This window comes from Camelus bactrianus, chromosome 16 (assembly GCF_048773025.1).
Source record: "Camelus bactrianus isolate YW-2024 breed Bactrian camel chromosome 16, ASM4877302v1, whole genome shotgun sequence".
Classification (NCBI taxonomy): domain Eukaryota; kingdom Metazoa; phylum Chordata; class Mammalia; order Artiodactyla; family Camelidae; genus Camelus; species Camelus bactrianus.
The window spans coordinates 28,230,051-28,257,161 of record NC_133554.1 but is presented as its reverse complement, the minus strand read 5'-3'; the positions used below and the strand labels follow the sequence as shown (position 1 = coordinate 28,257,161).

The window sequence follows — 27,111 nt, the reverse complement described above, 5'->3', positions numbered from 1 at the left end:
GGATGGGAATCCTGCCAAGGGGATTGGCATCTCAGGGCTCCCTGCCAGTCTAGCAAACACCTTCTGCCCTCCACCCTCTTATGCAGGATTCTGGCCTGCAGATGAACACTGAATTCTTTTTTTATTTAAGCATTTCCCCCTCTAGAATGACTCATTATAAATTCTGTGTCCATGAGCTGCATTAATATTGATTAAGAAACAGGTGCTCTCAGATTCAATTAGCAAAACTGCAATTATTCACAGAGGGTTATGCTGGAAAATTGGGGAAAATATGCAGGTGTGCAAATGAGACCTACCTGAAGGCACTTCAGCAGGGCTTGAAAAATGCCTCCCCTCCAGCAAGTGCTTTCCACACATTACCCTTTTTCTGGGTGACAAATGGAGCTGATGATGGATCTCTGTGGCTTAGGATTCAGGAGAACTTCAGGCTTGGAATCAGACTTCTAAGTCAGGATTCCCAGACTTGCCTGTTGAATTATCACTTGTGAATTTATAGATTCCTCAGCCCCACTCCCGGTGGTTCAAGTTCAAGGAGTTGGGGTGAGGGGCTTAGAAATCTGTGGCTTGAACAGTAACTCATGTGATTCTTGTCATGAGACAAGTTTGGGGAATGTGTTCCAAGTGCAGGCTGAAGCTGATCGTGGCTGTGAAACGCCACCTTTGGGGACGGATGATGGTGGGACATTTACTATCCCTTTCTGGTTTGACTTTACCATATGTTGTCTCAGTGGCTGTATCTCTCTGTGGATGCTAAGTGAGTAGTGGTTTAATCCAATAAGCATGAAAACAAGAAGGCATCATGACTTGCTAATTAATTCTATTTTTTTATGAACAGGAGAGAAAAATAAATAGTTATGTGAAGGCAATCATGGACACCTAACGTGGACCATTCTTGGCATTCTTGCATATAAAACCTCCCTTGACGACAAGAGAGAAGAGTTTGTGACTTCCATGCCTCCCTGGCTCATGGAATTTTTAGGGCAAGAAGGACGTTGGAGACAATGGAGTCCAGCTCCTTCATAGTGCAGATGAGGGTATCCTGGCTCAGAGAGGTGAAGGCACCTGCCAAAGTCCACTCAGGTGATGAAATGAGAGAATCAAAGATGGGAGGAGAGACACCGTGCTTCCGGAACATTAGCTTGTGGCTGCCAGTGCCTCCTTCTGGCACAACTACTGCCTCTGAGGTCCTCCGATGCTATGGCTACCACATGGTAGGGAGCATGGATGGCAGGGAGAACTTCAACTTGTTTCAGTAAGTATTAAATGAGAATCCAATGTGTTCAAGGAACTGGATAGTATGATGAGAAACAGAGACACATAAAATAAGACTGCTGCCACACAGACACATAAGTGAACAACTGAAATGTGATGGGACAGATGCAAAGTAGAAGTACACACAGAACCCAGAGAGGAAGCCACTCATTTCTTGAGACTTCTGAAAGTCTCAGAAGTTTTTGAGTCAAAAGTTAAAGCTCATCATGTCCTGATGAAAGAAATAGCACGCTTGGCAGAAAGAACAGCAGGTGCGAGCGTCTGGAGGAGTGAAAACTCTGGTGCCTGTGTCAGCAAACATTTTCTGTGAAGAGCAAGGAAGTAGTGATTTTAGGCTTTGGGTCCTATGTTTTCTGTTGCAGTTACTCTTCTCTGTTACAGCATAAAAGTAGTCACAATATGTAAGCAAATGGACATGGCTGTGCTCCAATAAAATTAGGCAGAGAGCCAGATTTGACCAGTGGGATAAAGTTTGCTGACCCCTGCTCTGCAGTATATATCAGAAGTAGTCTACAATGGTTGAAATATAGAGCTGGCGGAGGAAGAAATGGGAGGAAAATATGACAAAAGATGAATCAGGTCAACTTGGTAAAAACCAGATCAAAAAGGGACTTATATATGGTAAAGACATGCGTGGGTGAGTTACTTGTATTTTCTGAGTCTCAGCTTCCTCATCTATGAAATGGGAATAAAAGTAAATACCCAAGAAGGACTGTTGTGGATATTATCTTAGATATATCTAGTCCAGTTGGTTGGTGCTACAAAATATTAGCTGCTTTTGCTCCATAAGTACTATATAGAGATGGGAATGTAGAGTTGCCACAGGTTCAGAATAGAATCAATGAGGGAAGTGCCACCAGCAGGTTAATAAAGAGAGAAGCTATTTGGCCACCAGTCCAGAGAACAAGTGGGATATCTCCCCAGAGGCTCCAGATCAAATGGCCTCTTATTATCTGAACTTGTTTTCATTAAGCCTAATGGAAAGCCACTATTATCCTTCCAACAAATCTACTTTTGGCTTTGTTCATTTCTTTCACTGGATGTGAGCTCCTTAAAAGTGGACCATTCATCTCTGCAACCACAGCACCCAGCACGCAGTAGAACTCAATTATTGTTTGATGGAGATGCTTGTGTCTGTCATTACATTTGTATGTGGCACCTTCTTTCTCTTCTCTCTTTATTCCTATGCTGTGTAGACCTTTGATCTTATGACAATATGAAATGTAACATTAAAAAAATTCTCACTAAATGCCAGGCAGTATCCTTAACATTTATGTACATCATTTTCATCTTATATAATATGAGATAGATATTATATAACAATATAGCTATATAACAGTGAGGTAGGTGTTGTTACTACTCTTATTTTGCAGATGAGGAAACTGGGGCTTAGAATACATGCTCTAAATTTTACAGCTAGTAAGTGGCAGGACAGGGGTTTGAACCAGGCTTGTGTGATTCCCAAGCCTGCAACTGTGCCCTGGAATGACACGTGGTGTTTGTGCACAATCTCCTGATGTCCAAGTTATCCTGTGTAAGCCAGTCTCTTTCCCCAACTTGTGCTTCTGAATTTTTTTCTCTCAATACCCAATCTAAGGTGGGAAAGTTGACATTCATTAATGCCTGGAGACAACTTGAAAAGCCCTTTGCCCCATGGTCATTTGGAATGTTCCAAAGAATGCATTACTAACTTGTTCTTGGCCTTTGGGAATTACCACTCCTTTGACATATGGCAAGAGTGGAAATGTTTTTCTCTGTTTATATGCTAAGCAGCATTATAACAGCTGTCTGAAAATATAGGCCTGCCATCCATCACACAAGCACCTGGATGTTGTAATCGCAGATGACAAGTCAGCTCAGAAGTGCTTTCTCTCTGTGGAGCAGGCTTGATACTAAGCATCTTCTTGGAGAAAACACTCTCATTTAAACTGAAATCAAGGCTGAATGGACTGGAATTCTCTGTTTAATAATGGTGGTTGGTGCTAAGCACTGATCCATTCTTTCCTGAAAAGAAAAGGCCACGCTTGCTGTCTTCATCTCTCCATTTTCCATGGAAACAGGATACATGATGGACATGGGACAATTTTCTGATTGTCCAAAATCCAAGCCCCCTAAGAGGGAATCTCCCTCTTCTCCAGTGTGTATGGTCTTTACAGGGGAGCGATTCCCAGTGCCTGTCTCCCACTTCAGAAGTCTGGGGCTCTGATCCTTGCAGTATTCCCTGGTACAGACAGGGGGTAGAACACTGCATACCACGGTAGCAAATGGTGACTTGGTGGAGGTAAGCTGCCCCAGCGATGGTGGAACAGTGATGGCAGCAGTGACAGCTCAGAGTCTTTGATGGCCTTCTGACCAAAGTAGGTTGTTTCAATGCTTGGCATCCTCTGTTCCAAGTCTGCTCCTCTAGCCTCCCATTAATATTCTTCCAACAAATCTTTTTGCTTAAGACAACCAGAGTTGTTTCTATTGCTTGCAACCAAATCCTGAGTGACACAGTTTGGAACAAGCAATTTTATTGACAATCTCCCAGTCAACTGCTTTCTATAATATTAACCTCTTTTCCCAGGGCTGTTTCATTGGCTCATGGGAAACTTTTATTTCCTGCCTTCCTTCCTTCCCATATTTCAGGGTGTTGATAAGTAGGTAGATGTCCCCAAAGCAGGATCATAATTGAAAATAAATACTTATTAAAGTGACCCATTAGAGAAGCATCAAAGTTAGTGTTTACTTTGCTCACTTCCATATCCCTGAAATGTAGAACAGTGCCTTGAACACACTGCATACTCAATCAATAAGTATTTTGATTGCTTAATGAATTAATTAATTGGTCCCTATTATCAGCTAGGTAAAAACTTGGGTATTTTTTACATTTAGTCTTTTTTGTTACTGTAATGATTCCATTTATAAGAAGTTTCAGGACAGGTAACACTAATTTAGAGCAGTTGTTCTCAACCAGGGGAACATTTGGCAACGTCTGGAGACATTTTTGGTTGTCACAACTGGTGTGTGTGTGGGGGGTGGTTCGCTACTGGCATCTAGTGGGCAGAGCCCGGGGACACTGTTAAATGCCCTATAGTGTACAGGACAGCCCCTGCAACAAAGAATTAATTGGTCCCAAATGTAGTGGTGCCGAGGTGAAGAAACCTTGGTCTACGATAATAGAGTTCAGAAAAATGGTTACCTCTTGGGGAGTGCTAGATGGAAGGAGCAAAAAGGAACTTTCCAGGATGATGGAAATGCTTTATACCTGTGTTGTCTCATACACTACCCACCAGGCACATCCCATTTAGTCTTCACAAAAAAATATACAAACTATTATTATCTCCATTGTACAGATAGAAAAACAGATTCAGCAAGGTTAATTCACTTTTGCAAGATCTAACAGATGATTAACAGTGAAGCTGAAATTCACTGTAAGGGTTATTGAATTCTATCCAGTTCATGCTGAGGCAGGGAAGAAAGGGGCAGGGCACAGTCATCCAAGAAATGACACAGCAATTAACACCAAAATGGTGGAAGATTCAACCCCCAGGAGGCCTTGAGGCTCAAGATGGTGGGACATTTGACTTCTAGTAGACTTTGAGCTTCATTATATGCTCACTGTAACATATTAGCATGGTGAATAACATGCCCATAGGCACCATGACAGTCCCAAGGCTCAGTAGGGAGAGCATGAGACTCTTAATCTCAGGGTCATGGGTTCAAGCCCCATGTTGGGCACCAGAGAGATGATGCAGGAAAAAAACGGGTATTGGGCATGAGAAGGGCTGTTTCCCAGGTCTCAGCTGAGCCCCTGGGATGTGCCCTGCCAAGTGTGGGTCCTTGGCTTCATGCAGGAAAGAATTCAAGAGTGAGCCACAGTTGAGTAAAGGTTGGTTTATTTAGACAGATACATACTGCATAGAGTGTAGGCTGTTTCAAGAGGAAGGCCATGAGGTGTGGGGGTTGGATGCTCAGATTAATACACACTCCGCAGACAGCTCATGGGCTGTCTCTGAAGAGGAGGGAGCAAAAAGGAGGCCACAAGGCAATGTGCTGCCAGTTTTTATGGGCTTGGTGGCTTCATATGCTAATAAGTGAAAGACCAGTCTAGCTACCCTGGGGAAGAGGCTAGGATTCCCAAGAAGTTGCCCATTTTCCACTCTTTGACCTTTTGTGGTTAGCCTTGGGACCAGGGTTGAATCTTCCACCATTTTTGTGTTAACTGCTGGGTCATTCCTTGAATGGCTGTGCCCTGCCCTCTTCCTTTCTGTTTCAATGCTGTTCCACTGACCATCCTGAGGCAGTTAAGAAGATGAGAGGAAAATGAGAGAAGGACTGAAAAGAAAGAAAGAAGAGAGAAGAAAAGAGAAGTCAATGGAATGAAGAAAAGCCCTGTTATGTTTGGGAATGAGCCCCCTTGCTGGGATAACTGAGAATGTCCAGAGGTGTCCTTTCCTGCTTGCAAACAGGGGAGAGGACAGCTTGTGCTGGGGGATGATGTTCTCCAAAGATGCACAGATGGAGTCAGTGTGGGAGGGGGCCCTGAGCTGACAGCACAGTGGTTCTCTGAGCTGTGTCTGAGCAAGGCTGGGAAGCTAGCCTGGATCCTTGTCTTAAGAGCCTGAGTTCCTTGAGAGGGGAAGGTTCCTTGAGAGAGCAGGGGAAGGTTCTACAGGACACACCTGCCTGGGAGGCTGGTTTCCGGGGGCAGTGGTGCAAGGACAGACTAGCTTCGCCAGGCTGACAGCACTGTGTAAACAATGTCACTTCTCTCCCCTTGCCCCTGGCCTTGCCCAGTGGGTTGAATATTATCTTTCCCATTTTTTAGGCAGGGAAGCAAACTGGACAGCTTCAGTTGCTCAGGATCAGATGCCAAATGCAGACTTTGGAATAACATCTTGGATGAGTTGGCCTGACCCCCAGGGGCTGGAAAATCCAGGCTGTATGAATGCTGGGGTTGGGGGTGATGTTACCTTCTCAGCCAGGAAGCAGCACCCCAATCCAGCCAGCCCCCAAGCAGAAGGACTCTGCAGTGCTGGGGTCCTGGAAGGGGTAAGAGGAACACGTATGGTTCTGGAAATCAGGGAGGTTTTCATTTAAAATGTGTTGGTTTAAAAAGGCTCTTGTCAAAATATCCTGTGAAAAATTTCCAGGGATCCCCACTTCTCTTCTTCCTGGAAGCTTTGCCCTGACCACTCTGGAGGGGCTTAATAAAAAATGAATAGACCCGGGTTCAGTCCTGGCTCCACCACTAGTTATCTGTGTGATTCTGGGCAACTTACTTTACCTCCCTGAGCCTCAGTTTTCCCCTCTGAAAAATTGGGATAAAAAAACCTACCTAGACAGAATATATACAATGGAATACTATTCAGCCATAAAAATGACAACATAATGTCATTTGCAGCAACATGGATGTCCCTGGAGAACGTCATTCTAAGTGACATAAAGCAGAAAGAGAAAGAAAAATACCACATGAGATCGCTCATATGAGGAATCTAAAAAAAAAAAAACATAAATACAAAATGGAGACTCATAGACTCATAGACTCATAGACATAGAATACAAACTTGTGGTTGCCAAGGGGGAGGGGGGTGGGAGGGACAGACTGGGAATTCAAAATTTGTAGGTACTGACAGGCATATGCAGAATAGATGAACAAGATTATACTTTATAGCACAGGGAAATATATACAAGATCTTGTGGTAGCTCACAGCATAAAAGAATGTGACAATGAATATATGTATGTTCATGTATAACTGAAAAATTGTGCTCTACACTGGAATTTGACACAACATTGTAAAATGACTATAACTCAATAAAAAAAGTTAAAAATATATATAAATGAATAACAACTGAATAAATCTAGTTCTCCCCATTCTTTTCCCCTTTCCTCTGAAATACTGGCACTTACAGTACTTGTCATACAATTTAGCTCTCAATTAGTTTTCTAATAAATGACATTAACCTTATGGTAACGCTACACTGCTGTATTTATGTGTAACCATTTGTGATCCACTTTTTGCTATCAGATTACAAGCCACAGCTTAAAGGAACAGGTTCAGTACATTCGCCATTAGCTTCTTTGATGTGCCGCAGACAAGCCTAGTATATAAATTCCCCTCAGATCCTGTCCTTGCACGAATCATTCCAGCACACTGGTTTACAGCTCCCTGAGCTTGCAACCCTCTGCCTCTGAGTGTGTGCACACGGTATTTCCTCTGCTTGGAAACCAGCTGCTCTGCCCAGTTTTGCCCGTCCCCTAGCCCCCTTCTACCTGGCTAAATTTCCTTGGGGGAAGCCTACCCTGACCTGCAGCTTGCAATGGTTCCTTAAGCCTGCATTGCTGGGCACTCAAACACAGGTGGTCTTTACACCCACACACAGAGTCTCTCTTGTCATTTTCCATTTAAAATGCCTAGAATAGTAAATGAAACTCACCTTCTACCTGTGAATCCCAGCAAATGTCTCTAGTTCTTAGCCTTGGGTGGTATCTGGGAGATGGCTCTCTGAAGGATGAGGACTGGTGAGTCCTCTAGCCTCAAGTGAGCATTCTCTCTCCTCTGCTACTTCTCTGCTTTGAACACAATTCTCTTCCTCAATTTACCAAAAATGGATTGCAGTTTACTTGTTTGCAAATGTGTCTTCCCCACTTCCCCTCTAGGTTGAGAGGAACTTGAGGACAGGGACTCTGTCTACCTGCACTCTGGGAACATAGTGGGCTTAACGAATATGTGTTGCCATGTGTGGTCAGATAAACTTGATCTCAAATTCATTCTGTTACCATGAAAAGGTTAGATGAGCAGGTGGATTGATTTAAAGGCTCTACAACCTTTGCAGCCTAGTCATATTAACATCTGTTAACAATGTACTAAATGCCACTTGGAATAATAACCATCTTTATACTGTTTTCCAACACATCACCACTTTTGTATACATAATCTTCACTTTGGGGGCAAGGAAAGTTATCCAACTTGCATGGAAGCAGCATAATGTATCAGTCAAGAGGACAAGCTTTGGAGTGAAACAAAGTGAGGTTTAAGTCCAGGCTCTCTCAGCTACGTGATGTGTATTTTTGGGCAAATTACTCGACTTCTTACAGATTCAGTTTCTATATTTGGAAAGTGAATACAAAGATACATGCCTCAAAGAGCTTTAGGAAGAATAAGTGAAATTATGTAAGTACTTAGAATACAGTTTCTCTCAGTACACTGTAACAGCAGGAGCATAGTTGTCACATACCTAGTAAATAGTAGAGGAAGACTAAACTCTATGTCCTCCATTCATGATTTGTCTACTGTACGAGCCTAATGTTGCTAGTAGAAGAGTTTGCCATTTTGAATTTCTATTCAAAACTAATTCATGTGATAAAATGACAATATTACCATGATTCCTCATATTTCCGTCTTCATATACAAAGGTACAATTAATATCTCTTCCATGTATTTATTTGATTGACATGTACAGGGCTTGACACACAGTAGGTGTTCAACTAATGTTTGTTAAATACAACACCCCATTGGATTCTTAGCTCCCTGTCTTGTGTGTGCTAGACCTCCTCACTGACTACACCAGGGGGCTATTGGCATGACTTTTGGGATTGCCTGATCCAATCCCACTCTTTCTGGCTCACGTTCAGGGAACTGTCTGTGATCAAGAACCTAAATCCATGGCCCATAAGGAGATGGGAGTCCTATGTCTGAGAATTTTCATCACCGTGGTGTCACCGACTCAGAAGACCAGACCCAAATGAATTCTTCATGGCACTATGGCAGAATCAGCTCTTCTGGGTTAACCACCTATGTGAATTTTCTCTCTTTTCCACTGATTGGGTTCCTGCTAGCCTTTGAAGACACTTCAGCCTTTCCATTTGGGATATTAATGCACATCCTCTGTGATGCTATGGAACTTCGTTTGAGCCTCTATTTTAGAACGTATTTAGTTCTGCTTTGCGTGGAAATTACTTGCTCATATTTCTCTCTCTTCCGCTAGATGGTAAATTTTTGAAAACACGTATTCATCTCTACACAGAGAAACATCATGCATGGTGTGTACGGGAGAGAAATGGAAAGGTAAGTAAGTGGAAGAGTACTCCATTGTACCTATTCCTATTTTAAGTATTATCCCAGATGCTTTTATAGATATTATGGGTAGTTCTCACCTGAGAGAGATTATTTCTCCAATGTTACCAAAGAGAAAACAAGCCCAGGGAGGTTAAGCAACTTGCTCCAAGTAACAAGGACTGAAAACAGTGAGGCTAGAAATAGAGCCCTGTTCTGTGTGGTTGGTTGGAAGCCTGTTCTTCTACTTTGCCAGCTCCCTCCTAATGCTTTGCACATAAGGGAGACTTAGTAACTGTTGAACCGCGACCTGATAAACCCAGTAACAGATAGAGGGTATGCGATCATGGCTAAACATAATCAAATCTCATTTAACAGCTTCAAAGTGCTTGAGCAATGGAAGATGGGTGGCAGCATATGTTTGTCAGAGTAACTACATTATGAGAAGCCAATTCATCTAAATAGGAAGCAAAGACTGAATTACTGAATGAAGCTCAGTGTAGCAGCTCAGCCTCAGTTGCTGGATATGTGCAAAGCCATCATCACAGCATTGTGTTCATTATGTTTAAATCAAAAGCAAATTGACTGGTAGCTATTAATTATGTTTCTATGCATCTGGAAAAGAGGAAAAAAAAATAGGAAAATGAGCATCAGAACAAACAGATCCGATGGAGAGTCTGGGCTGTATTATGCAGATAGGAGCCATAAATCATATGTGAGTGAACTTTAGGGATGATCAATATCTTGCCCAAATGCTACTGTTACAGCAATAAAAATATCCTATGTTTATGCGGCTATTTGTAGCTTAAACATAATCTCAACTACTTCATTGATTTTAATACTCAAACAACACTATACTGTATGTGTTATCAACACTGCTTTGTAGGGAGGAAGCAGAGATTCAGTGGTTCCAGCACCTTGCCTGAAGTCGCCCATAGTTAATGGAAAAAGCAACAGAGAGAAAGCAGACCTTCAAGAAAATACTTTTCTTCCAAGAGTTTTGTTGTTCTTAGTGAGGTCCATGGAGAGAACTTTATTCCTATCTTATGCTGCTCCATCTGCCGACCTTTCTCCACGGTCCATGTTACTGAGGACACATCATGCCTTACATCTGAGTCCACCTGAGTTAAGGAATAGGAAATGATACTTTATGGTTTAAAGTAAACTTGGGGTAGAGAGGAGGGCAGAGAGAATTCTGGGCCATGAACATCTTATGCAGTCCAGATCTTCTGACAAATTCCTTTGGATCAGTGGCCATTTTGGGGAAATATTCAGAGAAGCAAAAACCAAGATGCTTCTTATGGAAACTATGTGTTTGCACTTTCATGTGATGATAGTGGGTCTAAGATTACTTGCCTGCCCCCCTTGGTTAGTCACATGCAAAAAACATATATTAAGGTCTAGAAGACACTGCTGGTTGAAAAATGAGGAAAGACTACAGAATGTACCAAAACTGAACCATAATTGAAGCCATATTGTGGATAATCTTAAATTTGGTGCAGATTTATAACCATATTCCCTGGGAGGCCAGGTACCCCACAGAAATCAGGTTTTGCCCTGTGTTAAAACTATTGGCTAAGACATAAAGAAAATAGATAAACAAGATTATATTGTATAGCACAGGGAAATATATACAAGATCTTGTGATAGCTCACAGAGAAAAAAAACCGTGACAATGAATATATGTATGTTCATGTATAACTAAAAAATGTGCTCTACACTGGAATTTGATGCAACATTGTAAAATGACTATAACTCAATAAAAAGTGTTTAAAAAAAAAACAGTTTTTGACTAGAGGTTGGGCTAGAAAAATTTGTTGTAGCTTGGTAATAAACTTGTCCCTTGTACAAAGGACAGTGGAAACGCCAAACAGCTGCTGATTGGTAAATTGGTACACAGACCCACATGGTATCTGTGGAGGAAGGACAATTTCTTTCCTCCTTGCATCTTTTAGACAGATGTTTGGTGTTCCTTGTACTTTCTTTCCTTACCACCTCATTTCCGACCTTTCTTTGTCAAGTGTTCATTCAGGGTAGGGTTACCATTTATCTACCTGCTGGGCCTCCATCTGCCCTGGAATGCCGGGTTCTGGATGGCTGATGCAATCTGATGGGAATTCGCTTTTCAGAGTCCTTTTCTCTTTGAACACAATGCATCAAACTGTAAACAGTGACTGTGGGACCCACCTCTGCAAAGTCAACAGCTGCTGGGTAGTTGTTTGGGAGAGAGCTGAATTGAACTAGGCAGTACAGGTATTTGCAAACTAAAACAACTGCTTTTCTGCCAGGGTTTTTGCCAGGTCTTGCAAGGCCCAAGGAGAGAAGTTAATTACACCAGTCACCTTGAATTTCTTGAGTATCACAAAAGGGAAAGGGATATTTTTAGTTTTTTTCTGGTTCCACTGTTAACCAAGATGAATGTGTAAATGGCATTATGCTGCCTGGGCACTGGCTCGTGTAGACACCGTGGAAGAGCTAGAAGACCAGCTGCTGGATGGACCGTCTCTGTTTCAACAGCAGAAAACTGAGGTCAGAAAGGCTACATGCTTGGCTCAAGTTCATATAGCTAATTGGTGGTAGAGGTGGCGGTAGAGACCAGGTCATTTACCCCTGGGTCAGCAAGTGTCATCCATTATGTTATAGTATTAATTTTAATTTAATTTCTATGTATTGGGCTCTAAGCCTCTCTTACTAAGGCAGGGCTCTTTTTTATATACAATTTAAATTCAATTGTATGATCTTTAAAAATTGATACCAACAAATAAAACCAAGCAAGTATCATGTATAATATATATGCTAAATGTAATGTACAGTGTTATAAATTTCCCCAATCTTCCAACAAATATTGATTTAGGACCTTTGTGAAAACTCTGAAATAGAGATAGTCAGAGTTTCAATATAAGGAATTTATAACATATTATAAGACATTTATAATAGAGTGAAAAGTAGGGGAGGAATGTAGGGAAAGAAAAAAGTAGAGAGTGCAACCCAGGAAATGAATTGATTACAGTAAAATCAAGGATATTTCCACAAATATAAGGCAAGATACTTGAAAATTTTAAAAAATATCTAAAAATGCTCACTTTAAGTAGGGTTTGGAGTGAAATTGCAGTTAACTAGAGAAGAATTACCCAGGACTCTCAGTTTATCAGAACCAGGCTGCTAGTTCTGCTTTGGGAGAATGAGACAAACCACAAAGAATATGTCCACAAAGGACATATCAGGTGGGATGGCATCTGGAAAGGGCCTGGATTCGGAGCCAGACTTTCCAGAAGCTTTAACTTTTCTGCTGCTCAGTTTCATCTCCTGTAAAAGGCCAGTGCAAGGCTTAACTGAGTGGGTGAGATGACACAGTGGACGCAGGGCACCCAGCCGGGAGTCGGGCATACAGCAACTCCTTTCCCACACTTCTAAAAATGAGCTTCCAGAGGACTTTCCTGGGTTTGATCCATATTCAGAGCTCTGTCTGGTATCATCTTATTCATAAGATGGAACAATGAGAGCCAATATTTAGAATGATGTGACAAGGCCCTGGGGCAGCCACAACCATCTAATGAAGATTTTGTTTTCAGTGATTTTTTCCACTTAGCAAAAGAGAACATGGAATTACACATTTTGGCAAGACTTTTAGCCATTGAAAAGTCAACCAGAAGATTCAAGTAACATAGCTGCTGTGAGATTTGCCGATGACTGAGGTTTTGCTTTACACTCATCTCATAAAGGTGCCTTTGGATGTAGGTCTGTTTCTTGGAATCAGCTTCCTTCAGGAGGTAAAGAAACTGAGTGCTCTAACTAAAAATAGTCGCTCCTGGATTGGACCAGTGCTGACAGAGCTCAGGGCTGACCCCAGGGAGGTACAAAGTGACCTCTTCAAGGCCTTTACCCAACTTGCGGTGGTCATAGGGCAGCACTGTGCTGGGCAGTTGTAAGAAAGAAAGGTGAGCACGTATGCTAACGCTTCTGAATGTGTACAATACCCCCTACTTTTCAAAAATGGATTTGGAGGGTAGGTGGAAATGGGGGAGAATTCAAAGCACAAGAAAATCATAGGATAAGGAAGTTGCAAGAAAGAAAACAATCTGAAAAGGCTACATTCTGTATGATTACAACTATTTGAGAGTCTGAAAAAGGCAAAATTATGGAGACAATAATGGGATCATGGTTGCCAGGGGTGGCCTGGAGAGGAGAGAGACGCATAGGCAGAGCACAGAGGATGTATAGGGTAGTGAAAATACTTTATGATATTACAGTGACAGATACATGTCACTATGCATCTGTCCAAACTCACAGAATGTACGACACAAAGAATGAACCCTACTTAATGTAAACTATGGATTTGGGTAATAATGATGTGTTAATATAAGTTCATCAATTGTAACAAATATACCACTCTGGTGGGAACAGTGATAAGGCTATGTATTTGCAGGGGCAGAAGGTACATGTGAAATTCTGTATCTTCCTCTCAATTTTGCTGTGAGCCTGAAATTGCTCTCAAAATAAAAGTTTTTTTTTTTTTTGGTAAAGTCTTAGAAGTCAGAGCAATTTATCTAGATGTTTTAGTTTACTTTATGGAATGAGAAACTGCAGTTTGGAAAGGAACAGAGGTTTCTAGTAATGGCAGCAGTGGGACTGGAGCCCAAAGATGCTATTTTTCATCCAGGTTCTTCCTGCCATCACTGACAACCTGGTCCTTGACCTTCCTTCCTAGGGCCGTCCCTGGACCACTAACACGGAGTTGGATGTTACAGATGAAGGGCACCTCACAGACATCTTGTTCCAGTTCTGTTCTTTTTCAGAGGAGGGCACTGAGGCCTAGAATGAAAATGGGTCTAGCTCACCTCCTCTGTTACAGGCCCAATACCATTTTTACTTCAGTATGCAGAGTCTACGGATCTCCAGTCTTCAAAGAGGACCAACATGCTCCTGCCACTCCCAGGAACTGTAGGTTCAAGGGCCATGTCTGGGGACATGCTTGGACCCCCAGCAGAGAAACCTGTTGTATTCTTTGGAGTAAAGGAGCTAGGAAGGAGATTAAGTCAACAGATTAGCTGAGGACTGCTACCCTCTGCTTTAAACTTTCCTGGGTAATTCAAGTAAAATTCATGAAATCCAGACAACTCTAGCTTGAGATTAAAGCTCAACTCACAATCATCATAAAACTGTGCTGCTCTGGGCTTTTTCACTACCTATAGCTGGGTTGCCAGGAGCACTTCAAATCAGGGAAGCCATCTCCTAATTACAGTGTAGCATCTGTCATTCTGTCCCCTTCCTCTCCAACTCCCCAAAGTTCTGTTTGTTGCCAAGTCCTCTAGCATCCATGCCAAGTGCACTGCTGCTTTCCCTAATGCCACCAAGGCCTGGGAAGGTCACTGCAGAGCCAACTCCCACAGCTGTCAGGGACATTGACACTTTTTTCCATAAAACATAGAATAAGTGTCTTTAAAGATGAGGATGGTGACCTTGCTAACAATTATTCAGTCATTATCCTCACCTTTAAAGACATTGTTTTAATTCTTTTCCCCAGAAGCATCCCAGGTACAATAAGGTTTCTACCCACAGACAATCTGCCAGCTGTGTCTGCCAGAACAGCTGCCCATCAGGTGGAAGATGGACCCAGAGAGCCTCTGCACAGCCCCAGCATTGAGGGGACAGGCAGGCCCGTCACAGACAGTCCCAGCTGTTGGTGGCTGACACCGCCAATTTGGGCATGGAATAGCTAATGAGGGCAGACATCATGAAAATGGTTGTGCATTTGTCTACACTGTGTGAAGTTATGATGTTTCTGTGGACTCCCCAGGCTCAAGCTGCAAATTCTACCCTGTCCTAATTCATAACACACACACACACACACACGATTACCGACTCATGCAGTTGTGGTGCTAGAGGTGACCCAAGGGTCATTTAATCTAGTGGCACCTACACTTAATCATACCTACTGGCCATACTAACCACCTAGGGAGCTTTTAGAAATCACAGATTCCTGGGCCCCGCCTCCTGACCTAGTGAATCAAAATATCTAGAGGCAGAGCAAAATAAAACCCAAAACCAAACCAAATCAACACAAAACAAAACTATTTGAACAAGCTTTCCAAATGATTTGGATGTAGCCAGCCCAGCATGCATCCATAGATTGGAATTTGGAAGCCACTGCTTGCAGTCCAAATACCCTCCTTCCACCACTATAATTTTTTTTTAATTGAAGTATAGTCGACTTAAAATGTTGTGTTAATTTCTGGAGTATAGCATAATGTTTCAGTCATACACGTACACACATATATTCCCTTTCATATTCTTTTTTTATATAGGTTACTACAAGATATTGAATATAGTTCCCTGTGCTATACAGTAGGACCTTGTTGTTTATTTTATATATAGTACTTAGTATCTGCAAATCTTTTTTTAAAAAACATTTATAAGATAAATTTATTATTTTTTCTGACCAAAGTGCAATGATTTTTAAGTATTCAAGAAAATAAAATTCAAATGGGAAATTTAACCATTAGATTTTTTTCTGCTTTATACTAACCCTATGCTTAGTCTAGAAAACAAACAAAACAACTTTGAAGTATTACTAAATCGCTAACTGACTCATTTTACCATAATCCTAAATACATGCATTTCAAGGTTCCACTGCTAGGAATTTCATTAAGAACAGTTTAATCATTAATAACACTATATAATAGAGCATAAGGACCATGTCCTTAGATGTGAGCCTTGCCCCTCACACCCTCAGATTTATGTCAGAATAAAGCTGACAATTCTGCCAGGGTCTGAATCCCCAGGCCCCCACCCCAATCCCTGGAAACAAAGACTCTGTCCTGTCACACAACTTCGCACAAGTTGTAGTGAAACAAAGCCTAAGCTGTCTTCCTTTTCTATAGGAAACGGTCAGTTATTTGATAAATAGTGAAACACTTCTAGGAATTCACTTTATGAGTCTGTTTACCAAACACACTGCGCAAGAACTAACTACACAAAAAGTTCCTTTGGAATTTGGTCCACAAATTCACTTAACAGGCTGGAAATTTAAAACCTCCAAGAGAAAGAAGACATGGGGAATCCCTAATCCAAACGTTGTAATTATTGAAAGGGTATACTAAAAAGTTTTGCTTACAGAAGGCACAAACCATAAGAGGGATATTCATTTTGAATAAACACAAAGAACCAGATAATACCCTTCTTCGTTTTGTGAGCACCATAGCTAAGGTGAAATTAGAACCGAATTCACTGTCTACTCCAGCAACAAAAAGAAAAAAAAAAAAAAAACAAACAACTGAAGATAAAAAATTTAATTTGTCTTACTATGTACTTTCCAGCCACTAATTGAGATGTAATTATGAAAGATTAAAATTGTCTTAAAAAGGGGGTTGTGATAGCAGCTATCAAAGAAAGATTCAAGCATGATTTCAAGGATACTTTCAGGTTTAGAATTAGCCTTGTCAAAAATCTTCACAACTTCATCAAAAACTTCATCAGCAGATTTAGAAGCATCTATTTTCTTGACTTTCCCCATTTCTTCATGTAAGTCAATAATTGGCTTTGTTGACTGAAGATAGGCTTGAATTCGCTTTTCCAAGCTCTCTCTGTTGTCGTCACTCCTACCACTACTCTCTCCTCTCTCAAGACATCGGTCAATACTGATCTCATTATCTTTACAGTCAAGAAACAAAACAAAAGATACATCAGCCTTCCCATCCACGGTCTTGTTCCAACCTTGAAGGTTGTCTTGAGTTCTTGGAAATCAATCAAGAATTTATTCTTCTGAGCATTGGCTGCTGTTGTCTGAGCCATTTCCTTCCTTAGCAAACTGATGGTTATCTCAACTGGCACAATCTTTCCATCTTTAATGTACTTTTCAATGAGTTCGCCATACTATGAATCCGGGTTCTTCCTTTCATCACGAAGACGTTCTCCTGCAGAAAGTTGTGTGTAGCCATATTTCTCAAGGATGTGGGCGCACCGGGTCCCCTTGCCGGGGCTGGGATTGCCGAGGACGATACGACCTGCGGCCTCATGAGGCGGTGCGGGCAGAGAAAAAGTGGCCGGTGCGACAGCAGCTGGAAGCTAAGGCCTAGGACGTGCAGCAGCCAGCGGCCGCAGGAGCTCAGCATGCACCGAGGCTCGGTCTGCCGCCGCCGAGGGAGCTGACAGCACTCGGCCGGCGTTGGCGCAGGGCTGGGCGCAGAGAAGGGGGCGGGCGGAGAAGGGGCTGGGCCCAGCCGGCGCCTGCCTTGGCCCCGTGGCCGGCGGTGGCTGCAGAGGTGTCTGTGCGGCAGCCGAAGGGCAGTATCTGCAAATTTTAATAAACCCTTTGCACTCCCTTTACCCCCTGGTAACCATTAGGTAACCATTAGGTAACCATTAGTTCATGTTCTACGTCTGTGAGTCTGTCCCTGTTTTATAAATAAGTTCATTCGTGTCCTCTTTTAAGATTCCACATATAAATGATATCATATGGTATTTTTCTTTACTTTTCTGGCATGCTTTGCTTAGTATGACAATCTCTAGGTTCATCCATGTTGCTGTAAATAGCATCACTTTATTCTTTTTATGGCTGAGTGGTAGTCCATTGTATGTATATGTATGTGTGTGTGTGTATACCACAACTTGTTTATCCAGTCATCTGTTGATGTTGATGAACATTTAGATTGCTTCCATGTCTTGGCTATTGTAAATAGTGCTGCTATGAATGTTGGGTGCACATATATTGTTAAAAATAGTCATACTACCCAAAGCAATCTAGAGATTTAATGTGATCCCTATCAAATTACCTAGGGCATTTTTCACGGACCTAGAACAAATAATCCCAAAATTTATATTGAATCACAAAGGACTCAGAATTGTCAAAGCAATACTGAAGAAAAAGAATGAATCTGGAGGAATAATCCTTCCAGATTTCAGACAACACTACAAAGCTACAGAAATCAAAACAGCATGGTATTGGCACAAAAACAGACATGGATCAGTGGAACAGAATAGAGAGCCCAGAAGTAAACCCACACACCTATGGTTAATTAATCTTTGACAAAGGAGGCAAGAATACACAATGGAGAAAAGACTGTCTCTTCAACAGGTGGTGTTGGGAAAGCTGGACAGGTGCATGCCAATCAATGAAGTTTGAACACTCCCTGACACCACACACAAAAATAAACTCAAAATGTCTTAAAGGATTAAACATAAAACAAGACACCATAAACCTCTTAGAAGGGAACATAGGCAAAATGTTCTCTGATATAAATGTTTTTCTAGGACAGCCTAAAAAGGCAATAGAAATAAAAGCAAAAATAAACAAACAGGATCTAATTAAACTATAATTCTTACCGAAGAGGATGCAATGGCCTTGGGAAGTGGCAAAGCCTTGACAGAGATGGGCCTAGAAGCAAATCAGGGACTCCTTGTGTTTTGTTCTCCTTCCAACAATGTATGCTGCCCTGTCCTTTATTAATGGCCAAACCTTTCTTCCTATTTTTCTCATGTTTACAACGCAATATATGCACACTTGGCTCACTTGGCTAGGTAGCTATATTCAATGATCAAAAAATGTTTAATTTAACCTGACCTCCCTTTGGAAGCTAAAATTCTCTTTACAACATGAGTCTCTTAGGCCAGGAACTGAAAGGCTTTAGAGGGACCCTGAGGCTTTAGAGATTAGCCTCTGAAAATGTGTGTATACAACAGTATTTTTGCTTGTTTTTAAGAAGGGGATTATAGCTTTCATCAGATGCTCAAAGGCATCTATCTATATACCTAAAGTGGCTAAAACTTCTGGTTTATAATATCCATGATAAGTTGTTTGCCTAATGTTTTGAAGGAGATGGCTTAGAACTTAAAAAAGAGAGAGAAAGAGAGAGAGAAAAGTCTATTTTAGAGAGCCAGCTTAACAGACTGGTTTTTGGCACATCTAGCTGTGCTAAGCATAGTGAAAATGTTTGATAAAGTGTCAACATAGAAGACATGATCATAAAAGCTAATGCAGCTTAAGAAAAAAAAAAAATGTTGGCTTAAAGTTGCATTGTCACTAATGTGAAACAAAAGTATTTTGGCCAAACCAAAATGCCTCAGGAAAAGGCAACAGAAGTCAGAAAGGCTTAAGACAGACTTGAAAGGATAATAGACCTTTCATCAGGTCAGAACTTGGGAGGAATATGAAACAGTAACTTTTAATTAGAGTTATGCTAGTACAATAATTTAAGTGGCCAAGATTCACAATTAAAATTTTATGCCAACTCTGCACATTGCCAAATATTTTGAATGGCTCCAGGAAGAACATGATGTAAGTACAGGATACACTGCACTGAACATCAAGGGAGCCAGTCAAATGCACAAAGTGGAGAAATTGATGGGAATAGTTAGGAGGCTTTGTCACTCAGCTCCCAAAACTTCTACAAAATGGGCGGTGATGGCTACCTGGTCAAATGAGTGTCCAAATATCTTTCATGGCACAGATTGAACTATATTATTACTGTCTGGCATTTTTCTGCCTTACCTAATTCAATAACGTCTCCTGAAGGCAGGAATTCTGTCTTTCATTTTTCTATCCTCTGTACTTAAGATACTGTCTTGCATTATTTCTGGTCCCATAATAACGCTGCAAAACAATCACAACCTCTCAGTAGAAGATAACAATAAACATTTATTTAGCTCATGAGTCTTAGGGGTTCAGGTGATCTGAGCTGAATTTGTTTATGTGTCTGTGGTTAGCTGCAAGTCTTTAGATAGCTCTGACAAATTTGCTGGGTTCACTTATTTATCTGGGGATTGCCTGGCTATTGGCTGATCAAGAAGAGTCCTGGTTGGGATGATGAAGAAACTCAGCCCTTCACCACATATCTCATCCTTCAGCAGGCTAGCTTGGGTGTGATCTCCTAACATCTCACTGGACAAAGCAAGACATGTGGCTAAGTTCTGAGTTCAAATGAGAAGGTACTACCAAATCGATATTACTGAGTACCAAATTAGTTTGCAAAGGGTATGGATACAGAGAGGGGTGAAGAATTGGTGCTTTCAATGCAATGTCTCCCACATACCTAGAATATAGTGAAGACTTGATAACAGTTTGTCCCAAGAAATGAATGTTCTTCAAAGAAGATATACAAATGTCCAGTAAGCATGATGAAAAGATGCTTAACATTATTAGCTACTAGGGAAACGCAAATCAAAACCTCAGTGAGATGTTACTTCACACCTACTTGTGGTGGCTAGCACTAAAATTTCAGATAATTACAAGTGTTAGCAAGGATATGGAGAAATTAGAACCCTCATACACTGTAGGAATGCAAACTGGTGCAGTCACTTTGGGAAACAGTCTGGTAGTTTCTCAAAAAGTTAAACATAAAATTACCATTTGACCTAGCAATTCCACTTCTAGGTATATGCCCAAGAGAAATAAAAACATATGTCCAGCCAAGAACTTGTACACAAATGTTCATAGCATCATTATTCATAAGAGCCAAAGGATGGAAATAATCCAAATGTCCATCAATTGATGAATGGATAAATAAAATGTAGTCTACTCATACAATGGAATAACTTGTCCATGAAAAATAATTAATTAGTATACATGCTACAACATGGGTGAGCCTTGAAAATATCACACTAAATGAAGAAGTAGAACACAAAGGACCACGTATAATATAATTCCATTCATAAGAAATGTCCCAAATAGGCAAATTTATAGGGCTCAAAAGCAGATTTGTTGTTGCCTAGAGCTGGATGGGCTGGGTGAAATGGAAGTGACATCTAATGGGTATAGGATTTCTTCATAGGATGATAAAAATGTTCTAAATTGTTGTGGTGATGTAGTACAACTCTGTGAATATACAAAAAAACATTGAATTGTACACTCTAATTGAGAAAGTTGTATGGTATCTCAGTAGAGCTTCTACCAGAAAAAAATGAACTAAATGACATAACTTCTATGAAGGTACCCAGCATAGTACTTAGCAATGTTAACCATACTTCATGAAATCTGTTATGCTGTAGATTGTAAGATGCACTGCTATTTTATGTATCACCAAGAAAGAAAAACTGCTGCCCAGTAAACTATGACAGATAATCAATTATAAGTTGTATTTTAATTTCAAAGATGTTAAATTGTGGAAAAATATGTGTTTTAGAACGAATGAAATTCAATGAAATATGGTACACATTGAAGAAATGTTAGTAGCATCTGAAACTATATTCAACAAAAAGACAGATCTTTCTTCTAGATTCAAATTTTATGCTCACACACCTTTCCTAGATTAATGGTTTTTGGGTATCTGTTCTTGACTCCCAGTCTCCATCAACTTCAGCAGTCATGACCAGATGAGGTGGTACCTACCCTTGCAGGTCCAATCCACCCTGCCGTTCCCTCTGTTCTAGGAGTCCCTGGACTGCCTGGACAAGAGTATTGCTTGTCTCCTTGCCTGGGCACGGAATAAGCCTACCTTTCCCTCAGGGACTGGAGGTAATTTCTGCCTTCGAAGTCCTTCAGGCATCTTTTCTCTCCCCCATGATGGGATGTGACTGAGATATAGAAGGAGAGTGCTTTGTTGTAACAAGAGACATCTGGCCCCCAGTGGCAGCTTCCACTGAGTAGAGAGTGAAAAACCACACACCTGTTCAGTTGTTTGGGTAATGCGCAGTCAGAGCTGTTGACTGACTGACAATGGAATGAATAAAAAGCACTACCCATCCATCTTTCGATTGTCAGTAAATCTGCAGTTCCTCTTGGGAACTGGGAAGAATTCTTTTCTCCTTCTTGCAATTTACCAGTCTCATTCAGGACAGATAGGAGAATAGCTTCATCATAGTCAGGCTTTTCTGCACTTTCTTAACAGCATGAGTGTATTTTCTAATTTTCATGCAGGAGAGTTAAAAAAAAAAAAAAGAAAAAGAAAAAACCAAGCTCTTCAGTTCTATGTTTGTTATATAGAAATCTTGTAGGAACAACAGAATGTTCTTGTGGGGAAAAACAATTAAGAAAAAGTAGTACTGAGAAGCAATCTCTCTCAGAAACAAAATCTAGACAGAACAGTTAGAAGCATTATGGATACCATGTGTACATTATGATAGTTCTCCTGAGTTTGGCATTTTGTTCTGAATGACTCCAGATTTAGGGTATAACTTCACAAAAATTACAGTAAGATAGGAAGAAGGCATTCTAGTGACAGACAACCCAAGTTTTATGAAAGGTATCTAACTCAGTGACACCAGGAAGCTTTGATCATGGTGTTGGAGATGTATAATTCTCATAACAGTACTTGTACTTAAAACTTGTGAGACTGTCATTCTGAAATCTTAATTTCAGCCCTACTGGAGACACTGCTCAGAGAACAAGCCCAGAAGACCACAATCGATGAAGATTCAGGGAAGAATTACGAGGTGTGGTCCACAGGGTCTGCATGCCTAATAGTTGGGCACCACAACTCAGAGATGGCAAATAGCTTCATTTTTCATCAGGATTCTAAATGATGGGAAGTGGCTGCTTGGCATGCCATGTTGAGAAGGATTCAGAAGCTGCTTTGGAACTTCAACTGGAAAAATGCACTATTACAGCCCATGCCTATCTATGCTTTTATCAGGGCTTGGGTGTAGGGCTGGTCTTACCAGGAGGCGGGAAGCCCAATAAAAAGACTGGCAGGGCCCCCAAGCAGGGCCACTACTCTTGAGCTGGCATCATCCAGTTCCCTGGCCCAGAGGTTCTATCTCACTTTTTGCCTCTGAACCAGCTTACTTGCCCCTAAAATGCTATTGGTTCCCTGAGCTCACTTCTGATTGGTTATTTCCTTCACTCCTGATTGGTTATTACTCTCACTTCTGATTGGTCCACTTCCCTAACTTCAAATTGGTCCATTTGTAGTACTTCATTTGCATGGAGCTCACTCCTGATTGGTTATTTCTGTTACTCCTGATTGGTCTATTTCTACAAAGCTTGTTCCTGGTTGGTCAACTTCTGTTATACTTTATTTGCATATGATGTTGCAAAGTGTAAAACTGGCAGCCTATAAAGGCCTGTGTAACCGTACAGACGGGGTCCAGGGGTTGGAGTGTTAACTCCTCTGGCCCTGGTGGCGGAATAAACCTGAGTTCTTCAACTCTCTGAGTGCTGCTTGGTCTCTCGCCCAGATTCAGGTTGCTGTCACAAATGAGCTGTAACACTGAGCTATAACACTGAGCTGTAACAGATTTTTCTGCAACAATGGCAGGACTGGAAGGTCTGCTAATATGCTTCTCATTAGTTTCCCTCAGGTGGACAACATTCTAGAAGGGGAAGATTTGGAATCAGTCACACCTGGTCTCAATCCTGGTTCTGTTTTTTTGTCACACGTCAGTAGGGCAACTTATTTAATCTCCTTGAGGCTTTTTCTCATTTGCCAAGGGAAGTAATAACAATTATGATCTCTTATATATTCACTTGGTGCCATGCACTGTTCAAAAGGGCTTTACATATTTTAGCTCATGGGGTCCTCACAAATCCCTAGCACAATCAACCCCTGGCATTGTAGAAGAAAGATGCTTTCCACTTGGGAAAACTGTTCCTCCTCAGTTCAGTGCCTTTTGACTCAGCCTAATGTACTCTACAGGCTCTGCTTAGAGGGAGGGCTCCTACCTGATATCTGAAAAACCTGAAGTGCTTCCTATATGAGTCAAAGGGCATTTGAGGATTAAGTCTAAAGTGAGAAGGAGTTGCTGAGTCTGGATTCCGTCTGAGGGGCAGATGACTAAGGCATCCATAGAGTGTCCCCACCTTCAGTTAACATGCAGATGACACTGGAAGCTGAGGTGAGGAAGGACCTGACCACCTCTATCCCAGGCCCATTAGGACATGATACCTAACAGCCTATGCACAGTTCTGCAACTTTTGCCTACTTTCAGGTATCCAAATTACATCTGCTTCCAGGTTCTGCTGCATCTTCCCATGTTTACCTGCCCTATTCCTTCACCAGGAACAATGAAACAGCTATCTCACTGACACCGAGTGCAGAGTAGCGGACAGTAAGTCTCAGCCTTTCAGCTCAGGACCCTGCCACACACTGCCAGACACTCTCCTGGTTAGAGGAGCAACATGCTACTCCTAGTTTGAATGGGGGAATGAGCCTGTCACAATACAAGCAGTTTTCTCCCTTACTTTCCCTGACATCTCTTGAAACTGTACCAGAAAATGAATAGTCCTCAAACCTCTGGACTGGTAGGAAACTAAGAAAGTCTATCTGAAAGGCTGTTCAGGAGAGTGAGTTTAAGGTTTGGCTCTGAGAAGCTGATGAGTTTAGGGAGCTCTGTCCAAGTTTCCTGAAGCAGAAGTAGCCCTGCCCTCCATCCTCCTGGGACTGAGCCTCCCCTCACTGAGCCTTCCTTCTCTGCTCCAAAATAGCAGGTGAAACTGGGCAGCTTTCCCTACTGCTTCTCCCCTCCACGTCTTCCTGTATTGCAGGCCTTGGTTAGAGACCTCATGTCCTTGTTACCACCTCTTCTCCCCAAATCTTGATTTCTGTATCCCTCTTCCAGCTTTATGATCTAATCTAACAATAAAAAATTTCTGGAGATGTCAAACCATGGAAAATTTTTGGTTTACTTCTACCTTTTCCCCTTTCCATGTATTTGTTTATTTGTTTATTTCGTGGTATTGGGGGAAAATGGTGTGAAGGAATAAGCAAAGAAATAACCCATTTTAGGAAAAGCAGAAATCTACACAATGGTTATTTTTAAGCACCAGTTTGTTACTTTACAACTCTGTTTGCTAATTAAGTTGTGATTGGTATATTAAATTTTAAAGTATAATTCAGTCAGACAATAATTACCAGTGAACTAATTAAATTTACTTTTCACCACAAATGGAGCTGTAAGCTACTAAGCTGCAAGGATTCTAGCATCTTTCCCTTTGTCAGCAAATAAAAAGCAGATGAAACAATAATAATAAAAGAGATTTTTCTTCCCACATTTTATTTTATATGAAACATATACTAGTTAAATATAGAGATCTAGGAGCTAGCCTGTCTGGTTCAAAGCTTCACTTAGACACTGACTGGCTGTGTGATCTTGACCAAGTTACTAAACTTCTCTGCATCTTGGTTTCTTCATATTAATCATGAGGAATAAATAAATTAATTCTTTTAAACATTTTAAAATGTTGCCTGGCATATACTAAATGCTAATTTAGTGTTATCTATAATGATTTTAAACAATTCTTACACTTTCTGAACTTATCTCTTCCAATATCAAGCCTATTCAAAAACACAAATATCTAGTAATGGACCTGGAGGAAAAAAAGAGAACAAGAACCTAAATTCATTGATGATAACATCTGCCACACAGGGTCAGCCAGTCTTTCTTAATTTGTGGTCTGTCACTGTCCATATTTCTGCTTCCAATGTTTCTCTGTGGTTTCCCCTTGACAGTCTGATAGCTGAAGTTTCTGCGAGTGGTTGAATTGCCAATTCACTTCTTAATTCGGATCAGATAAAGGTCTTCTTCTTCTCCTTTTTTTTTAAACTGCAGTATAGTCAGTTTACAACATTGTATCAATTTCTGGTGTATAGCATAATGGTTCAGTCATACATATACATGCATCTATTTGTTTTCATATTCTTTTCATTATAGTTTACTTCAAGATATTGAATATAGTTCCCTGTGCTATACAGTATAAACTTATCTATTTTGTATATAGTAGTTAGTACCTGCAAATCTTGAACTCCTAATTTATTCCTTCCCACCTCCCCCATAGCCATAAGATTGTTTTCCATGTCTGTGAGTCTGTTTCTGCCTTGTAAATAAGTTCATTTCTTGAGAACAGTTACAGAGGTCACAAGGAGATAGAAGCATTATCATCTAAAATGATTGAGCTATACAGTATAATCTTGTTTATCTATTCTATGTATGTCTGTCAGTATCTACAAATTTTGAACTCCCAGGCTACCCTTTCTGACCATTCTCCCTGCTGGTAACCACAAGTTTGTATTCTATGTCTCTGAATCTGTTTCTGTTTTGTATTTATGTTCTTTTTTTTTTATGTTCTTTTTTTTTTTTTTTTTTTTTTTTTTTTTTAGATTCCACATATGAGCGATCTTATATGGCATTTTTCTTTCTCTTTATGGCTTACTTCACTTAGAATGACATTCTCCAGGAATATCCATGTTGCTGCAAATGGCGTTATGTTGTCATTTTTATGGCTGAATAGTATTCCATTGTATAAATATACCATATCTTCTTTATCCAGTCATCTGTTGATGGACATTTAGGCTTTTTCCATGTCTTGGCTATTGTAAATAGTGCTGCTCTGAACATCGGGGTGCAGGTGTCTTTTTGAAGTAGGGTTCCTTCTGGATATTTGCTCAAGATCTTGTGGTAGCTCACAGTGAAAAAGGATGTGACAATGAATATATGTATGTTCATGTATAACTGAAAAATTGTGCTCTACACTGGAAATTGACACAGCATTGTAAACTGACTATAACTCAATTAAAAATATTAAAAAAAAGAGTGAATCCTAATGTAAACTATGGACTTCGGTTAACAATAATGTGTCCACGTTGGTTCATTGATTGTACCAAATATGCCACAGTGATGAGGAATGTTGAGGGTAGGGGAGTATACGTGTGTGGGTGAGGAGGGCTATGTGGGAACTCTGTATTTTCTGCTCAATTCTGCCATAAACCTGAAACTGCTGTAAAAAAAATAAAATCTATTAATCTAAAATGATTGAGGCACTTCCACAATAGATCAGTTATTTTCATAAGCTTTCAAAATGTGGAGGGATGTGTAGCTGGCAGGGGGTGGAGGAAGTGAGGTTGGTCAAAGGCCTTGGCCACCTTGCCCTGGG

At 40.9% G+C, this 27,111-nt stretch overlaps 1 protein-coding gene and 1 pseudogene across 5 annotated transcripts in view; both read right to left on the bottom strand.

Moving 5' to 3' along the window:
* Positions 1 to 27,111, bottom strand: part of CA10 (carbonic anhydrase 10) — a 531,376-nt gene that overhangs the window by 136,772 nt on the left and 367,493 nt on the right. The gene's annotated exons all lie outside the window — the stretch shown is intronic.
* On the bottom strand, positions 16,408 to 17,630 carry LOC105069600 (UMP-CMP kinase-like; annotated as a pseudogene).